This window comes from Meles meles, chromosome 6, assembly GCF_922984935.1.
Source record: "Meles meles chromosome 6, mMelMel3.1 paternal haplotype, whole genome shotgun sequence".
Taxonomy (NCBI): Eukaryota; Metazoa; Chordata; class Mammalia; order Carnivora; family Mustelidae; genus Meles; species Meles meles.
Window position 1 is genome coordinate 134,303,693 of NC_060071.1, and position 14,283 is coordinate 134,317,975.

General features: G+C 46.7%; 1 protein-coding gene across 1 annotated transcript in view; it reads right to left on the reverse strand.

The window, feature by feature from the left end:
- Positions 1-14,283, reverse strand: part of TMEM63C (transmembrane protein 63C) — a 129,785-nt gene that overhangs the window by 88,774 nt on the left and 26,728 nt on the right. The gene's annotated exons all lie outside the window — the stretch shown is intronic.

Sequence of the window (14,283 nt, forward strand, 5' to 3'; positions counted from 1 at the left end):
GGATGTAGAACTCATGGAGATGCTGTGGTTTGGGCGTCAGAGAGCTGGCTTCAGTCACAGGGTGCCACCTGCAAGCTGGCTGGCCGGTGCCGGTGCCCAGCAGCCCTCAGGCTCAGAGGTTTGATCTGCCAAATGGGGATGGGGTACCTAAGATGCAGGGCTGGCATGAAGTTGCAGGGAAAACAGCGCTAATGTCTGACCTGCATCTCTTGCCCTGGGGTGTCCGAGGGCTTGAGATCCCCTTCTTAGAGGAAGAGGTAATGAATAGGCAAATGAGTATTTCAAAAGGGTGGGAGGAGACAACTAGTTGGGACCAAGGGGCCTCAGCCCCCAAGAAGTGTCTCCTAAGCAAGAAAGAAAATGTGGTGGCGGGTCAGGAAAACGCATTTAGCAGCATTCTAGAAACCTCTGCCCAACTCACCAAGGCAACCGCCACCGCTCCTGCCTGTGCAGCAGCCGCTGTCACAAGGCCTCCCCCTCATGGCTCCCCACACCTTCACTTCAGCCAGATTTCACTCTAGAAAGGGATGAGGGGGCAGTGCGGGATGCTAGGAGGCTTTGTCTCGGGAGCGGGAGCGGGTAGAGGGACCAAAGCAGAACCTGCAGGAACAGGGCTGGGCCGCTGGGAGCTGCGGGGTTTGCAGTACTGAACGTTGTCAATGATAATTACAACCCAGTACAAAGGTTCCTTACACGCAGAGAGGAAATGATATCCTTTTTGTCTTCACATTAGTCTTGCTCTGTGATCTTATGGTTATTGAGTTATTAAGTCTTGCTTAATTTGTGCCACAGAGACTGCTTTTTGGAAGCACCTCCTGTAGGCAGGAGATGGGACTTCACAGGCAAGAAGGGCTAGAGAAGTCTTAGGGTTGCTCAATAACCGTTTTCTGCTCCACCCCCCCCCCACCCCCGCAACTGGGCACATCTGCAGTGAAGACCATTTCCTAGCCTTCTTTGCATCTAGAGATGATCACATGACTGTGTTCTAACCAATGGGAGATAAATGAAAGTATCATGAGTGACTTTCAGGGAATGTTCTTAGGCAGAGAAGGTATGTCCTTGCTCAGTTGTCTTTCCTAATTCCCACTGGTGGAATGTTGACTTGATGGCTGGAGCTTGAGCAGCCATTTTGAACCATGAAGTGGAAGCTGCATGCTAAGAATGGTGGGGAAATGTTATAGACGAGGACTGGGGGCCAGATACTATACAGGACTTTGTCAGCACTGAGGTGCCACCTCCACCATGAGGATGAGAACTACACCTGATAGATGACAGAACAGGGTACTAGAAAGAGCTTGAGGGGCACCTGGGTGGCTCAGTGGGTTGAGCCTCTGCCTTTCGCTCAGGTCATGATCCCAGGATCCTGGGATCGAGCCCCACATCGGGCTCTCTGCTTGGCAGGGGGCCTGCTTCCTCCTCCTCTCTCTCTCTCTCTCTACGCCTGCCTCTCTCCCTACTTGTGATCTCTATCTGTCAAATAAATAAATTAAAAAAATTAAAAAAAAAAAAAAAGAAAGAGCTTGAGTCCTTCCTGACACTGCACAGTGGCCATATTAGCTCTGGACTGCCTTCCTCTAGACTTCATCCACGGGTGAGGGTAATGCATCTGTCTCATTCAAGCCATTACTACTTTGGGTTTCTTGTCTCTTCACAGCCAAACCAAACTGAAGTGGAACTCATAATGAGTTTGTTTGCTGCTTCCTCAACCTTGCCCCAGGATGAGCGGGGCAGAGGAGCCCCCACCTAAGCCTCTCTTGGTCTGGACCCTGGAGGTATTTATTGTGGTTGAGGCCAAAGTGGTATCTACAGTGTCCAGTCATGAAGTGGCCTAGTAACTAGAAAGGGAGACACAGAGCAAGGATTCTTTCTTCTTGGAGTCTCAGAGCAATGGGATCGGGCTGATGACTCAAGAACAAAATGGCAACTATGCCCATTTTATTGCCTCTCATAAGACTGTAAGCAAGTAGAAGGTACAGATCGGCTCAGAGCCTAGCACATAGTAGATGCTCAATAAATATTTGTTCACTGGCTAGCTGGCTGTTACTGTACTAAGGAGTCTAGAGTGGAGATGGAAGTGGCCAAAGTCCCTGACGGGTGGTTGGAGGGGTGGTAGAGACCGGGAGAGAGATCCCTTGGGAGAAGGTGACTGGTGGTGGGAGGGTTGTGTGTGTGACACAACTGGAAGCACGTGGCCCGCAGCACACCCCTGCCCCAGCAGTGCGGCAGATCCTTCCCGCGTCATTGCGGAGAGTCCTGCATTGTATTAATGCACTCTTTGTACAAAAGAAAACTAGGTCCCGGAACTGCAAGGTCACTTGCTCAAGATCACTCGCTAGGAGATGCAGGAGCTGGGACTTGAACTCAGGGCTTCCAATCACAAACATTACCTTCTTTGGAACAAAGGATGCAGGTAGGGATTTCTGACTCTAGTGTCTCTTTCCCTAAGGCCTTGGGTGTGGTTTGCAAAACCACAAAGTGAAGAGGAGGTGGGACAAAGCTGGAACAGGGTGTCAGGCAACTTCTCAGTGGATTGGAGGGCTGGTAGATAGATGCACCCAGCACTGCAGATAGCCCAAACAGTGCATTTGCACAAACAGAAAAAAAAGTGGCCTTAACTTAAGATACTTTACTGCCATCTGCTGGAAAATGGTCATAATAACCATACAAATCTATGTTGACCGAAGGGTGAAAAATGATGTCCTGGAATTGTAAAGTGCAGAACCTGAACAACTGTACAGGGCAGCCTTAGACATATCTTCTTTTTTTTTTTTAAGATTTTTTTTATTTATCTGACAGACAGAGATCACAGGTAGGCAGAGAGGCAGCCAGAGAGAAAGGAAGGGAAGCAGGCTCCCTGCTGAGCAGAGAGCCCGACACGGGGCTCGATCCCAGGACCTCGGGATCACGACCCGAGCCGAAGGCAGAGGCTTTAACCCACTGAGCCACCCAGGCTCCCAGACATATCTTCTCTTGCCTGAGAGAATAAAAAAGACAGGTTCCCTGCTATCATGATAGTTCAAGTTCTGCCCTCATCTTTCCTGCTTGGGAGTCCCTGGTTCAAATAATCTATAATGGTCTGCCTCCTACAGGTTCTCCACCCAGACCCCTTCCTTCTATTCCGCTAGTCTATGCACATGTCTGGAACACCTACCCTAGTCCAGCTTCCATGCTGGGAACTATGAGTACAATGTGGGCAGAACCTAATCTCTGCCCTTCCTGAACTCAGAGTCCGATGAAAGACAATTGACAAGATCCAGACTTGGTGTGATATGGTGGTAGAAGGACATGTTTCAGTTGGACTTGGAGGCTTACGGAAGGTTTCCTGGAAAAAGTGCCAACTATGTGAAGCCTGAAGGTTGAATACAATAAGGCAGGCAGAGGGGCAGGAAGTGTATTCCAAGTGGGACACATGGGTCACAGCCCATGCAAAGGTCTGAAGGCTCAGTGAGTATGTAGCCTACAAGGCTTTGGGTAGAATCCTGGAACATCCCAGATGTTTCCTTGGAGTTCCAGGAGACCCTGGATTCTGCCTAGGGCAGGCTCCCTGTAGAGGTGGGCCCTGGAGACACTGGGTCAGGGGCTGGCTTTGGACTGAGGTGACAATTGGACAGGAGCCTTTACTCACTCAATCTTAAAACTGCTGACCAAGAATGATTACTGTGCCCACACTCTATGGCTTAAACTGAGGCTCAGAGAGGCTAAGTAACTTGCTCAAGGTCACACAACTGGTGAGTGACTGAGTCCCGCTGGACCACATCCGTGTTGACTCTGGGATCTGGCAGCGATGCCCCTTGTGCTGTGTGTGTCTCTGCTGAAGGATGCCAGGGAGGAGAGCAGCCCAGCTCCTTCCACCTGCTCTAGGCGTTCAGGTGTCACCTCCCCAGTTCCAGATGTGGAAAAGAGGAGGGAGGGGCAGGTCCTCACAGGAGAAGACAACACTCCATGGCCACTACCTACACAGCCCAGGCAGTTCTGCTCCAAGCTAGAAGGCCAGCGCCCAGCACATTCCCCAGGCCGTCTACATTCTTGTGTCCCCCTCAACTCAGGGACAGTGCGTCCTCCCCCCACAAGGCCTCAGAACAACAGCCTGCGGGCTCCTGTGGGGCTCTGCAGGCTCCTTGCTTCTTTCTCAAGGCTTCCGGCTGGTACGAAGGCACAGAAATATACTGAAGTATGTTTTCCTGTCTGGCTCAGAGAAAGTACGTTTTCCTGTCTGGACTGTTTGGGTCCTTCACCATTTACTAACCCTAACCTCTGGAACATTTTCCTAACCCTCTGGCTCTGCCCTGGTAAGAAGTGAGCAATATCTCACCAGGCAGTTTGAGACCTCCAAGAGATCGTGCATATCAAGTTCCTGGCACGTGATCACTATTTACCCCGTCCCCCCCCGCCCCAAGTTGTCAGCTGTCATCTGCTGTGATGGAAGACTCAGTGACCAACAATCTTGACCTGCTCCTGGCGCTGTTAGTGTCTATTACTACACAGACGCACGCACGCACGCACGCACGCACGCATGCACGCACGTACCAGGCGGAGGGACGGCTCACCTGGGAAGGCAGAGGCTCTGATGCAGTTTCCTTCAGCAACAAATAAGAAGCAAAGGGCATGAATGGAGGTAAAGCACCCAACACAGAGCTGAGTCCGACGCAGAGGAGAGTTCCGTAAGCATTTCCCTTCGCCTTTCTTCCACCTTCAAGCCCTGGCTGGAAATGCATGCAGCGGAGGAGGGCTTAGCTCTCTCAGGGCTGAACAGTTGGGGGTCAAGGGGATTGGCCCTTACAGGTTTCATTTACCTGCAAGAGAAGTCTTTCGGGCTACTCCCTGGCCAGGCCTCTGGAAACTTTGATTAGGGCCAGGAGCAGGGCCACCCGACCCTTGAGCTTCAGTTTCCTAATCTGTAAATTTAGGCCAGTAATATTTACTTTGCAACATCATTGTGAGCATTAAAATGCAAGAAGTACCTAAACTGTCTACCACGATGCCAGAAAGAAGATAAACACAAAACAAATTATAGCTATAATCACAATGACAGGATCCAGAAGGGTTTGGAGCTGTCTGAAGGATGCTAGTCTCAACCACCCAACTGCCAACCATTGTGGGAGGTTGCAAATACGGGTGCCATAGCTGATGAGGAGCCAAGATACAATCTCTCCCTACTCCACTCCTCTGGTGGGAGGGAAGCTGGTACAAACTTTTAGGAGGGTAATTTGGCAATAGGAATCTTTTTGACCCAGCCGCTCTCCTACTAGGAATTCAGCCAAGGAAATAATCACAGAGCCCCACGGAGTTGTTTGTGCTAGGACATTCATTGCAATGTTGCTAATAATAGGGAGAAATTGGAAATCGTCTAAAGTTAGAGATGCACTCAGTACACACTTGGGCTGAATGCCAGGTGGGCAAGTGTTGAGATCGGTATTCAGCCGAAATCTAGGCCGGTGTCTACTATCACCTTCATGGAGCAAGTGTTTTTGATAAAGGAGTCCATCTAAAATTGTAATTGAGATTATTCCTGATGACGATTTCATTGTTAATGAATTGCATGGTCAGTGCTGAGCAAGGTAGCATGGCAGGTGCCAGGCCAACAGTCTCCGAGCGCCAGCAGTGGTTGGCTTGCTCCTGGACGGTCTGTTATGCATGTTTGTGTTAACAAATCAGTGCTTCCTTTCCACTGATGTTGGTGGAGGAGTGTGAGCCTCCCTTTTTCCGATAACCTCTTTTTCTCTTTATATTCTTTTCCATGTAGGGTCAAATGTGACTCACCATGGATATTGTTACGTGTGATACAGCTTTTCTTCCTCATGAGATCGGGAGATTGATTGACATCCTGCTTTAAGTTTATCTTTACAAGATGATCGTAAAGATATTCACAACTGGGCTTTTTAATGGCCTAAAAAAGAATAAAGTAACTAAACTTTTAGGACTTATGGTCTAAAAAGAATAAAGTAAAAAAAACTGACAATTTTTTAAAAAAGATTTTATTTATTTATTTGACAGACAGCGATCACAAGCAGGCAAAGAGGCAGGCAGAGAGAGGAGGAAGCAGGCTCCCTGCTGAGCCTGCTTCCTCCTCTCTCTCAGGACCCTGGGATCATGACCTGAGCCACAGGCAGAGGCTTTAACCCACTGAGCAACCCAGGTGCCCCCCAAAACTGACAATGTTTTAAAGATTCTTTTGTTTAGTGTTACTGATACCAGTAATCCCAAACAATTCTACAAAGATCAGAACTCTGATAGAATTTAATTTCCATTATTCTGCTTCATATTATTATTTTAATGTTTTAGTGTTATTGCCTCAAAAAGTATCTTCTGAAAGTATCCGGCTGACATGTTTCTCAATATCTCAATATCCTTTCCAGGACGCCTGGGTGGCTCAGCCAGTTAAGCATCTACTTTGGGCTCAGGTCATGATCCCAGGGTCCTGGGATCAAGTCCCGCACTGTGCTCCCTGCTCGGTGGGGAGCCTGCTTCTCCCTCTACCTGCAGCTCCGCCTACTTGCACACTCGTCCTGTCTCCGACAAATAAATAAAATCTTAAAAAATTTTTATTAGTTTTCAATGTTTCCTTCTATATTGAACCCACTGAGCCACCCAGGCACCCCATGTTTCCTTCTATATTTAAACACCCGAAAAGTCTTAATTATTTTTGCACATGAAAGGGACAATGTTTATAACTATCATGAGTGATACAGCATTTTTACTCTTATAATAATACATATACATTTAAGCTTTAACTGGTTGATAGAATTTCAACAAATAAAGCATGAAAGAAGATATTCACTGCAAGCTACATCTAGAAGGTTATCTTCATTTGAAAGTGATTTTTTAAAAAATATTTTATTTACTTATTTGACAGACAGAGATCACAAGTAGGCAGAGAGCCAGGCAGAGAGAAAGGAAGGGAAGCAGGCTCCTCGCTGAGCAGAGAGCCTGATGCGGGGCTTGATCCCAGGACCCTGAGATCATGACCTGAGCCGAAGGCAGAGGCTTTAACCCACTGAGCCACCCAGGTGCCCTCTGAAAGTGATTATTAACAGTAAATCCGAATAAGATGCCATGTGTGCATCACAGAGACCATTATGCTTCTTGGATGCAAAGATGATGTAATATGGCCACAGAATCATGAATCAGTCATACACGAGTTCAGGGAACCCAGACATGACAATGAAGTCTGGACAAGCCCTTCAGCCTTTCAAAGACCAAAGCCGAAGTTGAAGCTGAAAAGCATCTTATGATCAGACGTTAAGGTCAAAGCCAGATTTTGGTGTATCCCTACTAAACGGTGTCTCTTCTGTAGGAGAAACAATCAAGTTGCCATTAAAAAGTGACGTTAGGGGCTCTGGATGGCTCAGTTCATTGGGCGACCCTTGTTTTTGGCTCAAGTCATGACCTCATGGGTTGTGGGATGGAGCCAGGCTCCCCGCTCTGAGGGGAATCTGCTTGAAAGATTCTCTCCCTCTGCCCCTCCCTGCTCTCTCTCTCTCTCTCAAAAAAATAAATCTTTTAGACAAACTATAAGTGACTCTTAATCTCACAAGACAAACTGGGGGTTGCTGGGGGGAGGTGGGACTGGGAGAGGGGAAGGGGAGTTACGGACATTGGGGAGGGTATGTGCTATGGTGAGTGCTGTGAAGTGTGTAAACCTGGCGATTCACAGACCTGTACCCCTGGGGATAAAAATACATTATATGTTTATAGAAAAAATAAGAAAAAAAAATTTAAAAAAAAATCTTTTTAAAAAATGATTTGGGGAAAGTGAATTTGTCAGCATGGGAGGACTGTCTTACTATTGCAGAATTTTAAATGCTGTTTATAAAAGAGAAAGAAGATGTGAGTCCAAAATGATAATTGAAAGGAAAAAAAATCTGACTGAGTAGGAGATTAGAAGACACATACAAGATATTAATGATTATTATCTCTGGGTTTAGGATCAAAGGATTTCTGCCTTATTTTTCACTATAATTTAAAATTTTCATATAAAAACATTACTTGTATGGTTTTTTAAAATTAAAAATACGTGTGATGTAATAAGCATTAAATATTATATAAGACTGATGAATTACTGAACTCTAACTCTGAAACTAATAATACACTATATGTTAAATAATTGAATTTAAATTAAAAAATACTAAAAAATAAAATAAAAATATTTTAAGTGTATCTTTTGTCTTTCTCCTTTCTGTTGCATTCAGGGCCAGATGTCAAGCCTGCTGAGCTGGCCAGATGGTTTGGGACACTTGACCATGGCAGCCTATGGTGCTCACTGCCCATATTCATTTGGGGTCAAGGCTCTGCCAGGTTGGAGCTGCTTTTCTGGAGCTTGTTTCTGTGAGGAAGTGCCCAGAGGAAGACACAGGTCAGTGGGAGGGTGGTAAAAGGCAGAAGTAGTAGCCGCATTTGACTGATGAGGAGCCATAATCTTAAAGAGACCAAAAGTGCTAGGGAACTCCCGCTTCTGTCCTGAAATCTGTGGGCTGGGTAACTTGATGTGTCTAAACTTCTCCATAGTAGAAGAAGAGATACCACGGTTGGCCCCAAATTAATTTTCCTTTTCCTCTTTATTAATACAACCCACAAATTTTAACTGGTTCCAGAGGTGCCTCTGGTTAGGTGTGGCCACGTGACTTCGTTCTGGCTGATGAGAGGTAAGTGGATGTGTTGTGCGCAACTTCCAAGAAAAGTCCTTAAAGAGAGAGGTATGTCCTTTCTCTTTTTCTCCTTCGTGCTGACTGGAATATGGACATGGTGGCTGGGACAGTAGCAACCACTCTGGGCCATGAGGCAACATGCTCAGGATGATAGGACAACAAAATAGAAAGAATCTGGATTCCCTGTGATCATGACACTTCCATACCAGCCTGGACTGGCTCTTTTTTTTTTTCTGGACTGGCTCTTTTAAACTTCATTACTGTGAGAGTGAAGTAAACTTGCATCTTGGTTTAGACCTGTGTTTGATTAATTAAGATTAGGTACACTAGCTATCACTTACTTACTACACTTACTTACACTTACTACACTTACTTAAGTACACTTACTACACTTACTATACTTACTACACCAGCCACTATTCTAAGTGCTTTATAGATGTTATCTGGTTTAATCTATATAGCAACCCTATGAGGTGGGAATTATAATTAACCCCATTTTATAGATCAGAAACCTGAGACCCAGAAAAGTCAAATGACTTTCTGGAAGTTGCACAGGTGCCTGGTGGAGCTGAAATCTTAATCTAGGTCATCCAACTCCAGAGCCTGTCCTCTCCCTGCTCTTCTGAACCCTCTTCTTTGGCTCCCTTTTATCTTCTGGTCCCATCTGATGCTTCCATTCCTTACTGCGTGCTGGTTTATGTTAACTGTACTCCACATCCTACCCCATTCCTGATCTCCCGCAAAAAGCCCATTCTCTTTATACCTTATTTCACTGAGAAAAGATTTTGACTGGCTAATTCATGCTAAAGTGTAAGAGACCAATATCTGCATAATATGTTACTTTTTCGTAAGGAAAACACCTCTTTATTTCTATGTCCATGTGAGGGTTTAGATGTGAGAGACAGAAGGAACCATATGGGGTGAGACTTGGGCATTGGAATCATGTGACCTGGACTTGAATTCCTCTGCCAGCATGCTTTGCAGTCTTGGCCAATCTCATAACCATTCTGAGCCTCTACCTTTCCCTCTGCAAAATAGGTAGAGTTAGACTTTCATCAGACATAGCTGTTGTAAGGATTTAATGAGTTAACCAATGTAAAGGCATTTGGCCCCTATCAGCCTGACACATAATGAGTGTCAGTAAATATGAATCCTTATTAGTTGAATTCTCTTTATCCATTGCTTCCCATAGCTTTTTTGTTAAAGATCAGATATTGAGGTGTACTTTACATGTAGAAAGATCAACCCTTTTGAGAGAGAGCGTCCTATAAATTCTGACAAACATAGAGTCCTGTAACTATCACCACAATGAAGGTGTAGATTTTTTACACCCCAAATAGTTCCCTCATGCTCTTGGTCCCTCAGGCTGTCTCTTATTTATTCTAATATTTATTGCACGCCTACTGTGTGCCAGGCTCTGTGCTGGGCCTAAGCTGCAGACAAAGGTGGTGGGCAAGATCCTGTCCTTGGGGGGTTTATAGTCCATAAGATAAAAAGAAACAATAAACAAGTAAACATACAAATGGGACCATCATGGAGGCAGTCTGCTGCGCAGTAAGCAAGCAAGATTATTTGGTGGCTGCGAGACTGTTTCAGTAGAAGGTACAGGTGCTGTTGAGTTGGCATCTTTGTCGTGTAAAACTGAGGACAAAATGCAAGTTCCCTAAAACCCTCATTTGAGGGTGCCTGGGTGGCTCAGTGGGTTAAAGCCTCTGCCTTCGGCTCAGGTCATGATCTCAGCGTCCTGGGATCAAGCCCCTCATCAGGCTCTCTGCTCAGCACGGAGCCTGCTTCCCCCCTCTCTCTGCCTGCCTCTCTGCCTACTTGTGATCTCTGTCTGTCAACTAACTAACTAACTAAATAAATCTTAAAAAAAAAAATTCTCATTTGATGGGCAGAGGGTCTGAGGCTCAGAGAAGCTAAGGAATGTGTTCAAGGTCACACAGCAAGTAAATGGGAAAACAGGGAGTGATTCGGTGAAGGCCAGCAGACACTGAAATTTCACACCAAAAGCTTTTGTTCCCCTCTGCACCAATCACACCACATTGCCTCTCTCCTGGGCCCTGGGCCATGCCTGCTGGAGCACCAGGGGAGTTGGAAGCAGGAGGTTCAGGGGTGTGAGGTCTGGGCTGCCCGCTGCTCTGTGACCACTACAACACATCCAAGAGTCTTACAAGCAGCCAAGGACATAGCAGTGACTCTCCTGGTCCCACCTCCCTCCTCCTCTAGTTGAGATGTCAACCTTCTATCTCATTCCCTCCCATTCCGGACACCTTGCAGCACTCTCCACAGCGACAGCTGATCTCCCCCTGTGCCCCTGAGCGCCCTCCAGCATGAAGACATAAACTGAGAGTCTGGCAGCCACATGAGTGAGCCCTCCATCAGCCTCCCTTCTTTTCTGTCTGCTCTTTTTTTCCCTCTTCTTCCCTCCGCCCTCTGCCTCCCTCCTCTCCCCCCCCCCCCCCCCGCCCACCATGCTCCCTCTTTCTCTCTCCCTCTGCCTCCTGCAGGCTTTGAGACCAAAGGGCCAATTAATCTCGCTGCCACCACCTTGGCTAAGCTGCACACTGGTCCACAGGCAGAGGCCTCCCTACCAGGACTGCCTGCTTGGTCCCTGGAAACCATGGCTAATTGGTAAAAGATCACATTTGTTTTTCCACAACCCGAACCCTCCAAAGGAGGTTCTGCCAAGCCAAGCCAAGAATTCCACTCTGCTGCATCAATCACCAGGGAGACCGCTGGGGTGACCTGTCACCCAGAGGGTGACATTCCGACCTGCTGTTCCTACCTTGACATGTGGGCTTTGCTGACGAGCATTATGGCTCCCAAATCCATACACGCTTTCCAGCAGCACACACAGCAGAATGCTCGAGAACATTTGTTTAATGTGCTGCAGGCTTGCTTTATTCATGGAATTTTACATAAATATCTCATAGAAACATCATGCAGGTCTTTTATTCGGAGGGACTACATTGTATACCTGCTTCCTTTATGCAAGTGAGATGTTCCAGAAAAGTTAAGTATCAGTGAGATTCTCCCCACGTTGAGACACATTTTACATCAAACATAGGCAAGTCTTGCAAATTAACATGCAGCAAATCTCTAACTCAGTTTCGTTATAAGAAAAATGGGTTTAATAATTTTTGTCCCAACTAGCTTACAGGGCTGTTGAGAGATGCGTGGAAAAAAATTTTAATTTTGTGGAGGCACTTTGTAACCTGCAAAGCACTTTATTACATCAAAGTAATGTTGTTGCTAAAATGAAGACATAGTTGGCCAAGTACATTACCACCTCTAGTAGAGATTCTGTACTAATCCGATTTCCATGTATGTGGTTTGCTGAGACAAAGATGATACTTTTATGTTTTTTCGACCCAGGCAGGCAGGGATGGCGTCTCACTAAGCCTTCTGAGACTCGTGGAGCATTTTGTGGTTGCCCCAGGCCATGCCTTGCTATCTGCAGCAAAGAGCATCCTGTCTGAGGCCGTCTATTAAAATCTTAATTTCAGGGCTCCAGTTAAACTTGAGACCCTAGTTTATCTTCACCCTGATCAATATGAAATAATGAGAGGATGAGAATGAAGGAAAATCCCCACAGCCTCCTTCACTGGGGCCCCTTGCATTTTGGAATGTTCTCCCTCCTAAACAGCCGGGAGTTGGAGGGCCAGATAGACATGTGGGGTGGGGGGTGGTTCCCCACCCAAGGGAGAAGCTGTTAGCTGCACAGAGTTCCTTTCTTAGTACACAACATTTTGAGGCAAAATGGAAAGATTGCTGCTTGGGAGGGAATTGGGTTTATTCAAATAATAGCAGCAAACAGCAAGATTTATGGTGCGTATTTCTGGGCAAGTGCTCTGCAGCAATCAGGGGCCTGTCTGTGTTGCTGCCCCCTTGGGACTGCCTGCAGGTACGATATAGCTTAACTACACGAATATGTGACAAGGGCCATGGGGAGTGTAGTTTCTAAATTATTTTCTGATGCTGTTTATGGAGGATGTGACTATAGCTGGGGTGGGTCGTGGCAGGATGCACGATCAGTGGGGACTATGGTCTTAATCCACACTTGTACTCAGTGAGTCAGCTGGGCGAATCATCCTGTGAGGAGGTATGGAAGAGACCCTAAAATATTTCCAACACAGACCAGGAGCTCTCACTTCAGCTGGAAAGGCAAGATATTCTTGTGGGGGTAAAGATAAGGGCCCCGGAGTGAGCTAGGAGGAAAAAGAAGTTAACACTGTCCCATCTTCTGCCAGCACAGAGGGGCTTCAATTACATATCCTGTTTGATCATCCTCACCGAGAGGTAACATCTTCGTCCCATTTTAGGAGTGAGAAGACTGAGGGTGGAGAATTTAAGTGACCTCCTCCAGATCCCACAGCTCCTAAGTAGCAATGAAGTGTTCACTGTCAGTCTGCTGAATTCTGAAGGGTCCAGAATCATCGGGGTGAAGTTTTTAAATTGACTCCCTATTGATTTTGTCAGGGATAAGCACCAATTTTAGAAAAACAAAATAACATTTGGCTGCACTTCCTCTTACTCAGTTCGCTAAGTGGGGGGTGGGGGGGGCACTGAGGAAACACTAGCTCTAGCTCTGAAGCTTTAATGTCCCTTCCTGTCACTAGACTCTAAGTAAGTGATTGTTCTTGTCCATTTGCATTTCCACAGCCAGACTCTTTCCTGCCTGAATACTCCCTTCCCCCACTGCCGTCTTCCCACGTTCATTTAGCTTCTCTCTCTCTCACCCTACACACACACACACACACACACACACACACACACACACACATCCAGTCGCACACCTTCCCACCACACACCCATATGCAAAATAAAATTAGAAACATTGCCTGACTCTCAAGGTATTTAGGGAATGGAGAGCTTCAATCAATAGAGCCCAAATCAAGCACTCCAGGCTCCCTGCCTCCCCAGCCAGTGCTGGAGGCCGTGGAGCTTACTGAAGAGGGTCCAGATAGCCACGGTCTTGACACAAAGCAGCTCTACAGGAGAAAAGGCCCTTTGAGCATCCCTGTGTCTGCCCTGGAGCCACCGGAGACACAGAGCCATCAAATTCTCAGAATCCGAGATTCTCAGAATCTTTTGCTTACATAGAAGACCCTTCGAGAACATCAAAAGCTTCCCCAGCTTCCTTTTTATTTTGGCATACACTGATGTAATCAAATACCAAGCAAACAGTGTCTGACGGTTCAAACTATAGGCTGAGCTACTAAGCATATGGTCCTCATGTTAAGGGGTTGCCCTTGTTTTTAATCAGCCAGGTGAGAAAGCAATAGACATTTATCTGTTATGTTAGCCTTCATCCAGAGGAGTGGGATAGGCTGGATGAGTGAGCCATGACAGCCCAGGAAACTGAGGCAGTGGTGGCACCACCATTCCTGTAATGTCTCTAAAGCTTCCTCTACTCTGTCCCCATCCCCATTGACACACACTGGCCAAGTGTCCCTGCCCTCTTGGTGTGCCTCAGTACCCATCTCAGAATAGTGGAGTCAGGAAGGGGAAAGACTGGAACAAGGAAGTGGGGGTGGGGCTCCAGGTGGGAACTCCTGGTTCAAGCTCTGGGTCTGGATCAATTCTTCTGCCGGGGCACCTGGGTGACTTGGTTAAGCATCTGCCTTTGGCTTGG